A 14,760-nucleotide genomic window follows, 5' to 3' on the forward strand; every position below is an offset into this window, starting at 1 on the left:
TGAATATAGATGCAAAAATCTTAAATAAAATCTTAGCAAAACAATTACAAGAAGTTATCACTAGGATAATATATTTTGACCAAGTAGGATTCATCCCAGGAATGCAGGGTTGGTTCAATATTAAGAAAACTGTTAGTATAATCAATTATATCAACAACAAACCTATCAGAAATTATATGATCATATCAATAGATGCTGAAAAAGCTTTTCTCAAAATACAGCACCCATTCCTACTAAAAACACTAGAGTGTAGGAATAAATGGACTGTTCCTTAGAATAATAAGCAGTATCTATCTGAAACTATCAACAAGCATTATATTCAATGGGGAGAGGCTAGAGGCATTCCAAATATGATCAGGGGTGAAACAAGGGTGCCCATTATCACCACTACTATTAAAGAAATTGAGGGAATTAGAACTGGAAAGGAAGAAACAAAACTCTCACTCTTTGCAGATGACATGATGGTATACCTAGAGAATCCCAAGAAATCATTCAAAAAACCACTGGAAACCAATTAACTTTGCTAAGTTGCAGACTATAAAATAAACCCTCAACTTTTCTATATTTGATTAGCAAGATACAGCAGTATCCTCAGACAATATAAAATACCTGGGAATCTATTTGCCAAGGCAGACTCAGAAACTTTTTGAAAACAGTTATAAAACACTTCTCACACAAATTAAATCAGATTTAAATAACTGGGCAAACATCAACTGCTCATGGATAGGTAGAGCTAATATAATAAAAATGACAATTGTACCAAAACTAAACTACCTGTTTAGTGCCCTACCAATCAAAATTCCAAAAAATTACTTTAATGAGTTAGAAAACATTGTAAGTAAATGCATATGGAGAAATAAAAAGTCAAGAATTTCCAGGGATTTAATGAAAAAAAGTACAAAAGAAGGGGGCTTAGCCCAACCTGAACTAAGATTATATTATAAAGCATCAGTCATCAAAACTGTCTGGTATTGGCTAAGAAATAGAGTGGTGGGGGGCGGCTAGGTGGCACAGTGGAGAAAGCACCGGCCCTGGAGTCAGAAGTACCTGAGTTCAAATCTAGCCTCAGACATTTAATAATTACCTAGCTATGTGGCCTTGGGCAAACCACTTAACCCCATTGCCTTGCAAAAACCTAAAAAAAAAAAAGAAATAGAGTAGTGGACCAGTGGAATAGACTAGGTGCAATAGCAGGAAATGATTATAGTAATCTGCTGTTTGATAAACCCAAAGAGTCCAGTAATTGGGATAAAAACGGCTGGGAAAATTGGAAGTTAATATGGAAAAAACTTAGATTAGACCAATACCTCACACCCTATACCAAGATAAGATCAAAATGGATACAGGATTTAGACATAATAAACAATATTATAAGTAAACTAGAAAATCAAGGAGTAGTTTACCTGTCAGATCTATGGAAAGGGAAGCAGTTTATGACTAAGGAAGAGATGGAGAGCATCACTAAAAACAAACTAGATGCTTTCTATTACATTAAATTCAAAAGCTTTTGTACAGACAAAACCACTGTAACCAAGATCAAAAGAAATGTAGTAAACTGGGAAACAATCTTTACAACTAGTATTTCTGACAAAGGACTCATTTCTAAAATATACAGAGAACTGAGTCAAATTTATTTTAAAAAAAGCCATTCCTCAATTGACAAATGGTCAAAGGATATGCAAAGGTAATTTACAGATGGGAAGATCAAAGCAATCCATAGTCATATGAAAAATTAGTCTAAATTATTACTTATTAGAGAAATGCAAATTAAGGCATCTCTGAGGTACCACCTCACACCTCTCAGACTGGCCATTATGACCAGAAAGGACAGTGATCATTGTTGGAAGGGTTGTGGGAAATCTGGGACATTAATATATTGTTGGTGGAGTTATAAACTCATCTAACCTTTCTGGAGAGCAGTTTGGAACTATGCCCAAAGGGCAACAAAAATGTATATACCCTTTGATCCAGCAATACCACTACTGGGTCTATACCCTGAAGAGATGATGAAAAAGGGTAAAACATCACTTGTACAAAAATATTCATAGCAGCCCTGTTTGTGGTGGCAAAGAATTGGAAATCAAGTAAATTTTCTTCAATTGGGGAATGACTAAGCAAACTGTGGTATATGTATGTCATGGAACACTACTGTTCTATTAGAAACCAGGAGGGATGGGAATTCAGGAAAGCCTGGAGGGATTTGCATGAACTGATGCTCAGCGAGATGAGCAGAACCAGAAAAACACTACATTCTAACAGCAACATGGGGGCAATGATCAACTTTGATGGACTCGCTCATTCCATCAGTGCAACAATCAGGGACAATTTCGGACTGTCTGAAATGGAGAATACCATCTGTATCCAGAGAAAGAACTGTGGAATTTGAACGAAGACCAAGGACTATTGCTTTTAATTTAGAAAAAAAGACTGATATCTTCTTGTCTGATCTTGCTATCTCTTATACTTTATGTTTCTTCCTTAAGGATATGATTTCTCTCTCATCACACTCAATCTAGATCAAAGTATACCATGGAAACAATGTAAAGACTGGCAAATTGCCTTCTGTGTGGGGTGGGGTGGGGGAGGGAAATAAGATTAGGGGAAAAATTGTAAAACTCAAAATAAATAAAATCTTTTAAAAATGCTATTGGGGGCAGCTAGGTGGTGCTGTGGATAGAGCACCGGCCCAGGAGTCAGGAGTACCTGAGTTCAAATCCAGCCTCAGACACTTAATAATTACCTAGCTGTGTGGCCTTGTACAAGCCACTTAACCCCATTGCCTTGCAAAAACAAAAACAAAAAAACAACCCTCAAAAATGCTATTGGCTTGGGGGAAAAAAAGAAGTTGGGGCCCATTCTCAAAGAGGGGTGAGTCATGAGATTGTGGAAAGAATGCTAGATCTAACATCAAGATCCCTCAGTTCAAATCCCAAATCTGATACTTAACTATAATCATGGGCAAGTCAACTAACTTCCCTGTAACTCAGTTTTCTCATCAATAAAATGAGTGAGTTTAGTAGATGGCCTTCGAGGGCCCTTTTAGTTTCATCTGTCTGGGCCTCAGTTTACTCATCCATAAAATCAAGGGGGTGGACTGAATGGCCTCTTAGGTCCCTTTCATTTTTAAATTAGTGCTCCTATGACTTACATCTCATTAAGTTAATTTCAGTGGTGGAATTCAAATAAATTAACAACTGGTTCTCAACCCTAATGACTGTTTTTAAGTATATAAAAAGATATACCAAAAGGTAGTTTAGTATTTCATGCATTTAATACTAAAATAAGAACAATAAAACAGGTACATAAGAATGGATTATGCAATATTATTCACAGTATGTAAATGTATCCTTAGAGAGCAAAAGCAGCCATGTGATCATAGCAGCCAATGTTGGAACATATGCAGAACCAAAACTCATTTTACCTATTCTAACTTCTTTTGCTTCTACTTCTATGGCTTCCAAATTGGGCAATAAGAAAACCTTTGAAATCTATATTTCTATTGGTTCATTGTGTCCCAGCTTCCGATTGGTTTCACCATTCAGGTAGCACCAGCACACTCATAATTTCTCAGGGGAATTTTTGGTGTAACACAAAGCAGAAACAAAGTACAGCTTGTCATCCCCTGGTTGTTTGGCATTTTTTCTCTTTACATTAAATATTTATTTACTGAAGTATTTAAAATGTAGTATTTCATCAACGATATAATGAGTTTTAAAAAATGAATAAATAAATATTACAAGCATAGTTCTGCCAATTTTTTTTCCACCTATGGATGGAATGAACATTACTATGGGCACTTAGAAAATACTTTTGCATACATGAATAAAAGAGTAAGAAATATAAATTTGTGATTTTCATATTGGGTGACTACCCAGATGCCCACCTTAAAGAGAACCTTGGGGGGCAGCTAGGTAGTGTAGTGGATAGAGCACTGGCCTTGGAGTCAGGAGTACCTGAGTTCAAATCTGGCCTCAGACATGCAATAATTACCTAGCTTTGTGACCTTGGGAAAGTCACTTAACCCCACTGCCTTTCAAACCCCCCCCCAACAACAAAAAGAGAACCTTGATTACAAGTGTCATTTTAACAACCAATTTGCTGAACTCAATATAAAATTGGGTATCAGTTCTGCTGAGCTGGTGTGAACAGGCTCAATCCCACCATTGATTAATTTTCTCTTCTAGGCCTCCATTTACTTATCTAAAAATTGGGGATAGTAATACCTGTACTATCTACCCCCTATAATTATTGGGAGCAAAGTACTTTGTAATCCTAATAGAAAGGGGTGCTATTATTATTGTCTTGACAGATTAATTTGATGAAATTGAACAGGGTTTACTATAAAGTTCTGTATATGTCTCGAGAAGCAATGACAGAAGTCTGGGTGTGAGGAAGACCTTAACAGCAGTTCCTATGAAAATGTCTGGTGGTTATTTGAACATAAGGTCAAAATGGGCCTCTTTGTGTTACATGACTACTAAAACACTGTGAATTAGACTCTTAGACTATGTTAATAAAGCAATAATTCCCAGGCAACTAGATATATTGCGGAGTGACTGGGCTAGAGTCAGGAAGACCTGAATTCAAATTTGGCATCAGGCATTTACTAACTGTATGAAACTAGGCAAGTCACTTAACCTCTACCTGCCACAGTTTCCTCAAGTGTAAAATGAAAACAATAATGGCTCCTATCTTGCAAGGTTGTGAGGATCAAATGAGATTATGTCTCTTGTTTTTTTTTTATTTTTATGAGGCAATGGGGTTGAGTGATTTGTCCAAGGTCACACAGCTACTAATTATAAAGTGTCTGTGGCTGGATTTGAACTGAGGTCCTCCTGACTCCCAAACTGGTGCCCTGTCCACTGTGCCACCTAGCTGCCCCTGAGCTCGTGTTTGTAAAGCATTTGGTACAGTACCTGGTACACAGTAAATACTTAATAAATACCCTTCCCCTTTTTACACTGCTATAAAACTAGTTTCCATCATTCTCACAACAATCCTGTGAAATCAGATAGCACAAAAATTATCCTCTATATTTTATAGATGAAGAAACTAAAGTTCATAGAGAACATAACTGATCCAAGGTCATTGTGGAAAGTCCTGGATGGTCATTGTACCAGGCTTGGTGCCAGGGGATTCCCATGACTGAACACCTAACATGTACTGATGACTAGGCACCAGCAGTCAGGGATTAAACATTTCTATCCCTGTTTTAGGTCTGAAGATGATCCAGAGAAATGACTATATTATAAAAATAAGTGCCATACTCCCCTGAGTGACTTCCAGCCCTGTTGAGCCCTGATGCTTTGGAAAACTGCCTGAGACTCTTTGTAAGCAGGCCTCTCACACTAAAGTCTGCTTGTTTCCATTACTTTGGGCTACTGCGTCCCTGTGCTTCTCTCTGTTGGTTGCTGTCAAGTCCATTTTAAAAACAGTCACATGGCTGCTAACCTTCCGTCAACATTCAAACCCAGCTCCTTCAGATGATCATCACCCTACAAGTACTTCGTACTCAGAGGCCAAGTGCTAAGTACTAGGGAAGCAAATGCCAAAGTAAGCCAGTTTCCCACTATGGTCTCCATCTTGTTTTTGAGGAGTAGGATCCCCCCCACCCCCAACTCTCAGGGTTCTACACCCTTCTTTACTACTTATATCCTGCTGCTGCTAATCCTCTTAGGAGATCAGTTGCTCCCAACTGCCCCAACTGCTTATACTTTCTCTTTCCCTTAACTTCTGCTAATCACAACAATACATGGATAAACTTTTCTTCTGTCCCAAAATTCTCCTGGGTCAAGAGTCAGTATTTTAAGTGAATTTATTCATGTCCACTCAAACCCCTGAAGCCTTTCGTTGTGAGCACATTTTCTGGCAACATTTGTTGGCACCCATCATGGGGCCTGATTTGCCTCTGACACCAGAAGACCTTGTTTCTCAGGTAAGCAAAATAAAAAAAGACAGTCCCTTCACTTGTGGAGCTTACATTCTATGGGGAAGACAACATATATATGTATATAGGTAATTTGAAGGGAGAGAAAGAGCAATTGCAGCTGTGAGGGATAGGGGTAACAGGAATCAGGAAAAGCTATATGTAATATCATCTGATCTTTGAAGGAAGTCAAGGATTCCAACAGGTAGAAATAAGGGGGAGTTCATTCCAGATCTGGGCAACAGCTTGGGCAAAGGCATGGAAATGAGAGAAGGAGTGGCATGGATGTAGAACAGCAATGAGTCCTGTTTGTACCACAGAATGCAGGAGGAAGAGTAATACATACTAAGCCTGAAAAGGTTGATTAGAACCCACTTTTTTGAGGCCATTAAATATCAAATAGAGGAATGTGTATTAGATCCTAATAGGAAAGCACTGGCATTTATTGAGCAGGGGAGTGATATGATAAGATCTGTGCTTTGGGAGAAATCACTGACTGTGGTAGATGAGAGGCAGATGGTAGAGTAGGGACAAGTAAAGGTTTTTTAAGGATGGGGAAGTCTTGGGCATGTTTATAGGCAACAAGGAAAGAAGTCAGTATATATAGAGAGACTGAAAATTAAAGAGAGGGGGATAATTGAGGACAGCAAATTGCTAAAAGAAACAGGAAAAATGGAATTGGGGGCCTAAGAAGATGGATTGGCCTTAGTAAGAAGGGCCACTTTTATCAGACATTGGAGCAAAGGAGGAGAGGGTGACCCCCTCAAGAGCCTCTAGAATAGGGAATTCACAGCAAATTGCCTCTATTTTCTCAGTAAAATATGAGAAGGGGTCTTCTGCTGAAAGGGAAGGGGAAGGTACAAGGGGCTTGAGGAGAGAGGGAGAACTTTGACAGTCATAATGGGGAGTGTAATAAAGAGACAATTAGGGGAGGATTAAAAGGATTGCCTTGCTGCAGTGAGGTCCCAGTTAATTAGATGAAGTAAATTTGTAGTAGATCCAGGCAGCATGACCATGTGATTTTCTTTTAGCTATGTTCTGCAGCACAAGGGTAAGAGCAGAGAAAGCAAATGGCGAGAGTGATGCACGATAAGAGTTTGGCAGGACATGAGTGATGATCAGGCAAGAGGACAAGGTATTTGAAGTACACAGTTGAATTAGTTAACTATGGTCAAAATTGAAAAGTGAAGAAAGTAAAGCCAGAGTAGAGTTCATGGCCTGAGAGAACACTAAGGGACAGAGGAAGTCACTGTGAAGCTAGGAAATCAAGTTTGGGGGGAGTGAGACAAAGGGAAAAATGTAAGGATAGCAGATAGTAGATTTTAAAGTTCTGTATCATGAAAACAGAACACTTATCTTTCCTCCAGCTCAGTTTCACACATGGACTACAGGGGTGAAAGCTGGGAAGCTAGGATATATGAGGGGACATAGATATAAAATTGTATGTATCTATTTGTCTGTCTGTCTATCCATCCATCTATCTACCTATCCACCCACCCATCCATCCATCCATCTGCTATCTATTTATCTATCTATCTATCTATCTATCTATCTATCTATCTATCTATGTGTCCATCCATGTATATATGTATCTATCTATGCATCTGTGTATCTATATATTTATCTATCCTTCTATGTCCCCAAGTATAAGGGGTAGGAGTTTGACTGGAGAAGTATACTGTGAATTAAGTACTGAACCACTTGAAAAAGGAAGGAGGACTTGGGAGTTGGTAGATAACTGTTACTGAGATCCCTGTAAAGGTTGAGACATCTGGATGGACTGAGTCTCAGAGGAAAAGAGGGCACAGTCTGGTACAATAAAAAGAGAATTGTCACCTGGGTTTGAATCCTGCATCTAACATATTACATGTGTGATCTTGGGCAAGTCACTCAGCCTCCTAGACCTGTTTCCTCATCTATAAAATAAGGGTGTTGGAGTCTCTCCAACCCCACAACTTTGAGCTTATGAATTTGTGATAGCAGCATAGAAAGGATCTGGAAGTGGCAAGTCTAGTATGTTCACCGTTTTTTTCTCCTGGTCTTGTGTGTTAGGGGACATGAGAGAAGTTGCTGTAATACTGGAAAGGAAAGTCAGAAAGGCACTGTCTTATGATGTGTTTGTGTGTGTGTGTGTGTGTGTGTGTGTGTGTGTGTGTGTGTGTGTGTGTATGGGAGGGGGAATATGGAGAGTGTGCCAAGTCATTAGGAATGCCAGAAGATGGAAGGCACATAGGAAAAAAGGGTCTAGCTTGTTCACAGTAGAAAAGGAGCATCTGAGGGCACAATGAAAGGGAAGGGCATGTCTTGGAGGGTCCTTGGGAGGGCAGAGCTGGAAGGGATTTGGGAGGGTGAGGAATGGTTGTAGGAGAGTTTTTAAAAAATGTTCTACTTAGGCAACCATCCATAGTTCTATATTTCTGGGAGTAGGAGAGGAAGTATCCCATTCCATTCTTATCCCATTGATTTCCATGAGGCTCAGAGGCATCCTTTCTCCCCAATGCTCTTCAAATATTACTCAGTCATCCCTCTGAAATATCTTCCCTTAGTTTCTGTTGACCTTCATTTTCTATCATTACTGAGCACCCGGGTAGCCTTTGACAGTCTATTTCTGGACAGAAACTAAGCTTTTTGCACATACTGTTCTTCCCTATGTTTGGGGTCTAGGTCTGGCTGTATTTTTTTTTTGGAAAGAGCCATAATTTTTCCTGTTTATCTCTTTTCCTCCTTCTCCCTTTGCTAATCTGAGCCAAATAACCAGTCATCAATCCTTAGACTATAGCCACATCTAATAAACAAGGGTTAGGGAAGTAACAGAACAACTCTCTTGGCTTCCCTTTAACTATCATGTGCATTATCACGTTGTGTCCTTGGATCCAAGTCAGTTCTGGTCCAGATTGCTTCATTTCTTAGTCAGTTTAACTCCTTGGTTGCCATAACAATCTCAGATATGTATGATCAGAAGAGGACTTGGGCTGTTAATATGAGAGAAACAAATTAAAGAGGGCTATGCTATTATCCAGAGAATGTTTGACATAAAATATAAATGTGTATATGTATGTATGTATGTATGCATAAATGTTAACTACCATCTACAAGCAGAGGGGTTCAAATATACATAAAAAAAGAACTGAGAAAATAAAAGACAGTATGGTATAGAGACCCTCCCTTCTTCTGGTCAGTATTTAAAAGTTTATAAATAGCAATAGCAGCAACTGAGATTCCAAAAGGTTCAGAACCTATAAGTCACATACAAACCATCCCAAAGATCAAAGAGATGTAATTTTCAGATTGTACGATATATTAACCAAAAATCACAGCTTGGTAATATGTGCTGGATCGGGAAAAGTCACTTAACAGGATTTCTTTGTCTTATGAGATCTATTTATCTATTTTTCAGACAAATTTCAGATAGCCCCAGTAAGATAAGCAGAATATAAAATGGTGCTGATAATTTAAAAAATGTTTTTATTTGTTTTTTTCCGACAACATGCACTGGTAGCTTTCACCAATCTTTTTATCTGCAAGGTTATGGATTTTACAGTTTTATCCCTCTCTCCTTCTCTCCCCCCCTTGACAGAAAGCAATCTAAAATAGGCTCTACATGTATAATTATTCTAAACATAGATCCATGTTAATCACGTTGTGAAAGAAGAATCAAAGATTTGGATATATTATTGAACTAACCCCAAGAAAGCACAGATAGTAGTTAGTCTGTTCCCCAAAAACATTTATAAAAATGAGACTTCAAACTTTTGCCCCCTCTCCAAACTTTCTTTGAGTCCAACCCACCAAATGCTCCCAACTTCTATTCCCAAATGGTCTGCCTCTGTACCCTTTTTCACTGTCTGGATTTTCTGTGCTATTCGCCCCTGTACTCTGTGCCATATTCAAGTGTGATTGTTATTTCATTTCTGACTGCCATTGTGGCCTTTCCTGACAAGTACCCAAAGAGCTGGGTGCACCTGCTCTATTTCATAATTTCATAAATTAATTAGCAATTCAGGTTGTGGACCTTGGTGACTGGGAGAATTGTGGTTTATTGGATCAGAAATAATGTTCCATTATGTGCATGCATTTTAAGTTCAGCCATTCACCATTCAATACTTCTAGTTATTTTCGAAGTTTTTGCTATTATAAGTTGTGCTGCTAAGAATATTATTGTACAAATGGATCCTTTTTTCTCTCTCAATAACTTCCTTGGTGATATAACCCTAGGACCAATGGGTTTAAGGGTATATACATCTTTATACCTCTTACTGAATGGATATTCCATAGTTTTCCAAAGAAGTTGAACCAGTTCAAAACTCCATCAGTAGCATGATAGCGTGTCTATGTTTTTTTTTTTTTTGTGAGGCAATGGGGTTAAGTGATTAGCCCAAGGTCACACAGCTAGTAAGTATCAAGTATCTGAAACTGCATTTGAACTCAGGACCTCCTGATTCCAGAGTTGGTGCTCAATCCACTGCACCACCTAGCTGTCTCTGATAACATGTCTATGTTTACCACAGCCATGGCAGGAAATGATTTTTTTCATCTTTTATTTTACTATCATCAAAGTGACAAGTATTAGGTATGATCTCAGAATTGTTTCAATTTGCATTTCTTTGATTTTCTTTTAGCAACTATGTGCCTGCTATGTGTCAGACATTGTTTTGGGTACTAAGATACAAATATAAAGAATGAAACAATCTACATGTATGTTGTGAAACACTATTGTTCTATTAGAAACCAGGAGGGATGGGAATTCAGGGAAGTCTGGAGGGATTTGCACGAACTGATGCTGAGTGAGATGAGCAGAACCAGAAAAACACTGTACACCCTAACATGGGGGTGATGTTCAACCTTGATGGACTCACTCATTCCATCAGTGCAACAATAAGGGACAATTTGGGGCTCTTTGCAATGGATAATGTCATCTGTATCCAGAGAAAGAACTGTGGAGTTTGAACAAAGACCAAGGACTATTACTTTTAATTTAGGAAAAAAAACTGGTATCTTCTTGTCTGATCTTGCTATCTCTTATACTTTATGTTTCTTCCTTAAGGATATTATTTCTCTCTCAACACACTCAATTTGGATCAATGGAAACAATACAAAGACTGACAAATTGCCTTCTGTGGGGGGTAGGGTGAGGAGGGAAGTAAGATTAGGGGAAAAATTGTAAAACTCAAAATAAATAAAATCTTTTTAAAAAAGAGAAAAAAAGAATGAAGCAATCTGTACTACAAGGAACTTACATTCTAATGGAGGAGACAAGAGGTACATATATGGCTATAGACAGAATAAATATATACAGAGAAGAAATGCAAAAAAATCCAAGGTTGGGAAGGAGAAAGAAGAGCACTGATGAGGGGGTCATGAGAGGTTTCTTTTAGAAGACGAGGCTTTGAGTTTCATGTTGAAGGAAGAGTGGAATTCTATGAAGTCAAGGCAAAGAGGAAATGTATTCCAGGCATAGCAAATAGCCAGTGTAAAGGTTGGTGATGAGAAATGGAGTTCTGTGTATGTGTGGAACAGAGAAAATTCCAATTTGACTTGCAGAGTCAGGTTGCAGTGTTCAGGAACAGGAATGATATATGATGAGGCTGTAAGCATATGGGCCAGGTTTTGAAGGGTTTTAAAAATTAAACAGGGGGCGGCTAGGTGCGCAGTGGCTAAAGCACCGGCCCTGGAGTCAGGAGTACCTGGGTTCAAATCTGGTCTCAGACATTTAATAATTACCTAGCTGTGAGGCCTTGGGCAAGCCACTTAACCCCATTTCCCTTGCAAAAACCTAATAAAAAATAAAAATTAAACAGAAGAGGTTTGATTTTATGTGAGAGGGAACAAGAAGCTACTTGAGGTTAGTAATTAGGGAAGTGAAGTAGACAGATTAGAGATGATGCAGTTATTAGATATTTTGAACATTTTTGCATAGCTGGAGACAATTTTTCTTTTTAGAAGAATCTGTTGCATCATCTTTTTATGTAGAAGAGAAAGGTTTTTAATCTTTCACATTTGTGTCAGTTTCTCATAAAGTTTTGGAAGTCAAACTTCTCAAAGATGTTTGATGCAAAGATTTTCCCCTCCAGTTTGTTTTTTGTGTGGTATGTGATGCTGGCCTGCTTCCATTTTTGACCCAACTGCTATCCAGTTTTACCAATAATTTTTGTTAAATGATGAATATTCTCTCAGTGTTTTGTGACCCTATGTTTATCAAAACTAGACTATTATGTGCATGTAGTTCTAGCTCATGAAAATTTGTTTCTTTGATCAATTTTTCTATTTTGTATCTAGTTATTGCTTCAGAGTTTAATTTGTAGTATGGGAGCACAAACCTCTCATTTTAGTTTTTCCTTTAAATTATTATTTATTTTTAACTTTTTAAAAAGTGTTGAGTTCCAAATTCTCTTCTTCCCTTCAGCCCTCAACCACTGAGAAGGCAAGCAACGTGGTATCAATTATACATATGCAAAGCATATTTCCACATTAGCTATAGAACAAAAAAGCAGGAAAAATAGAGAGAAAATTATACTTCAATTTGAACTTAGAATTCATCAATTCTCTCTAGAAATGAATAACATTTTTTCATCATGAGTCTTTTGGAGTTTTCTTGGATCATTCTATTGATCAGGATAGCTAAGTCTTTCACAGATAGATCACCATTACAACATTATTGTATAACTGTGCAATGAACTGGTTTGGCTTAGTTCACTTTGCTTCATTTCATGTAGGTCTCCCCATGTTTTTCTGAAATTGTCCTTGTTTGTTTTTTTTTTTTTAGTTTTTGCAAGGCAAATGGGGTTAAGTGGCTTGCCCAAGGCCACAGGGCTGTGTAATTATTAAGTGTCTGAGACCGGATTCGAACCCAGGTGCTCCTGACTCCAAGGTCAGGTGCTTTATCCATTGTGCCACCTAGCCGCCCCTGTCCTTGTTTCTTATAACACAATAGTATTCCATTAAATCATATGCTACAATTTCTTCAGTCATTTGCTAATTGACAGACATTCCCTTCATTTCCAATTTTTTTGCCATCACAAAGAATTTCTATATATACATATTTTGTAAACATAGGTCTTTTTTTCCCTTTGATCTTTTTGGGGTACAAGTCTAGTAGTGGTATTGCTGGGTCAAAGAGTATGCATAGTTTTATAGCCCTTTGGGCATTGTTTAAATTGATATCAGGAATGGTTGGACCAGTTCACCATTCCACCAACAGTTTATTAGTGTAGTTATAAGGTCTCTACTGTAGTACTTGTAATTTCTAATAGGTATAAAGTGGTACCTCAGAGCTATTTTAATTTGCATTTCTGTAATTGATGGTGATTTAAAAATTTTTTTCATATGACTATGGATAGTTTTGATTTTATCTTCTGAAAAGTGCCTTTGTCCATTTATCAGTTGGGGAATATTTTTATAAATTTGATTCAATTCTCCATATATTTGAGAAATGAGAACTTTTTCAGAGAATCTTGCTTTATATAACTTTTTTATATTATTTTTTTGTCTAGAGAACTTTTTTTTTAGCAAGATGTAGTTTCCTTGATTATCTCTTTCAATTAAGTTTATTTTTGGTTTTGCTTTGTCTGAGGTCTTGATTGCTACTCCTGCCTTTTTACTTTAGCCATAGCATAATAGATTCTGTTTTAGCCACTTATTTCAACTCCATATGTGCCTTTCTGATTCAAGTGTATTTCTTATAAACAACACATTGTTATATTCTAGTTACTAATTCATTTTGATATCTGCTTGCATTTAATGGGTGAGTTCATCCCATTACCTGTCAATTATGATTACTAATTGTGAATGTCCCTTCACCTCATTTTCTTTGGTTTATCCTTCTGTTTTTCCTGTTCCTCTTCAAAACTCTGTTTTGCTTCTGACCACTGTCTACCTTAATTCACTCTCCTTTTTATCATCCTCCTTCCTTTCTTTTAATCCTTCCCCCTCCTATTTCCTGGTTGGGAATGTGCCTCTATATATTTTTCCTTCTTAGAACCAATTCTGATGAGAGTGAGGTGCAAGTATTGCCTGCCTTCCCTACTCTTATTTTTTCCTCCATTATAAAAGTTCTGCCTTACACCTTTTTTATGTGAGGAAATTTTTCCCATTCTACTTTTCTTTCCTCTTCTATCAGTGCATCTCTCTTTTTCATCCCTTCATTTTTTTCTGAGATCATCCCAGTATAATTGACTCACATCCATGCCCTCTGACTTCTTTTAATTCCTCTAGTAATGACTCCAGCTTAGGTTCAGACTGGATCTCTTCACCACGCTATAGTGTTTTGTATATTTCTATTACATTATTAGTTTTCTTAGCATGTAATTATATGTGACATTTTCCAATAATTTCCTTTGTTCCTTTATTATTTATTGTGGTTTTTCTTTTTTCCATTTTTGATTTTGGTAATTTTCTTTTTTTTCTCTCCTTTTTGGTTGAACTAATGGTTTATTCGTTTTATCAGTCATTTGGAAGAAAAGGTATATAGAAATGAAAAGATAGAAGGGATTGCTGGGACTACTTGTGGGCTCCTCATTTATTCATTGTACTGAAGGAATATTACTAAGCCAATGTTCTCAATGCTGAAGGAGATACCCAGTTATATCACAGTTTCTTTTCCTCAAGAAACTCATAACCTAGTAAGGGTGGGAGACCTACAGATAAAGCTATTTTTTTAAAGGTACGTAATTGCATGAGAGAAGAACAAATAAATTCTTAGGAGAGTTCTGAGGAAAGTGAGATGGATAATCATTCATTGTGCCAATGACTCACGGATAACCCTAATTTTTTTAAAGGTACATAATTGCATGAGAGAAAAACAAATAAATCCTTAGGAGAGCGCTGAGGAAAGTGAG

The sequence above is a fragment of the Macrotis lagotis genome, chromosome X, assembly GCF_037893015.1.
Source record: "Macrotis lagotis isolate mMagLag1 chromosome X, bilby.v1.9.chrom.fasta, whole genome shotgun sequence".
NCBI lineage: Eukaryota > Metazoa > Chordata > Mammalia > Peramelemorphia > Peramelidae > Macrotis > Macrotis lagotis.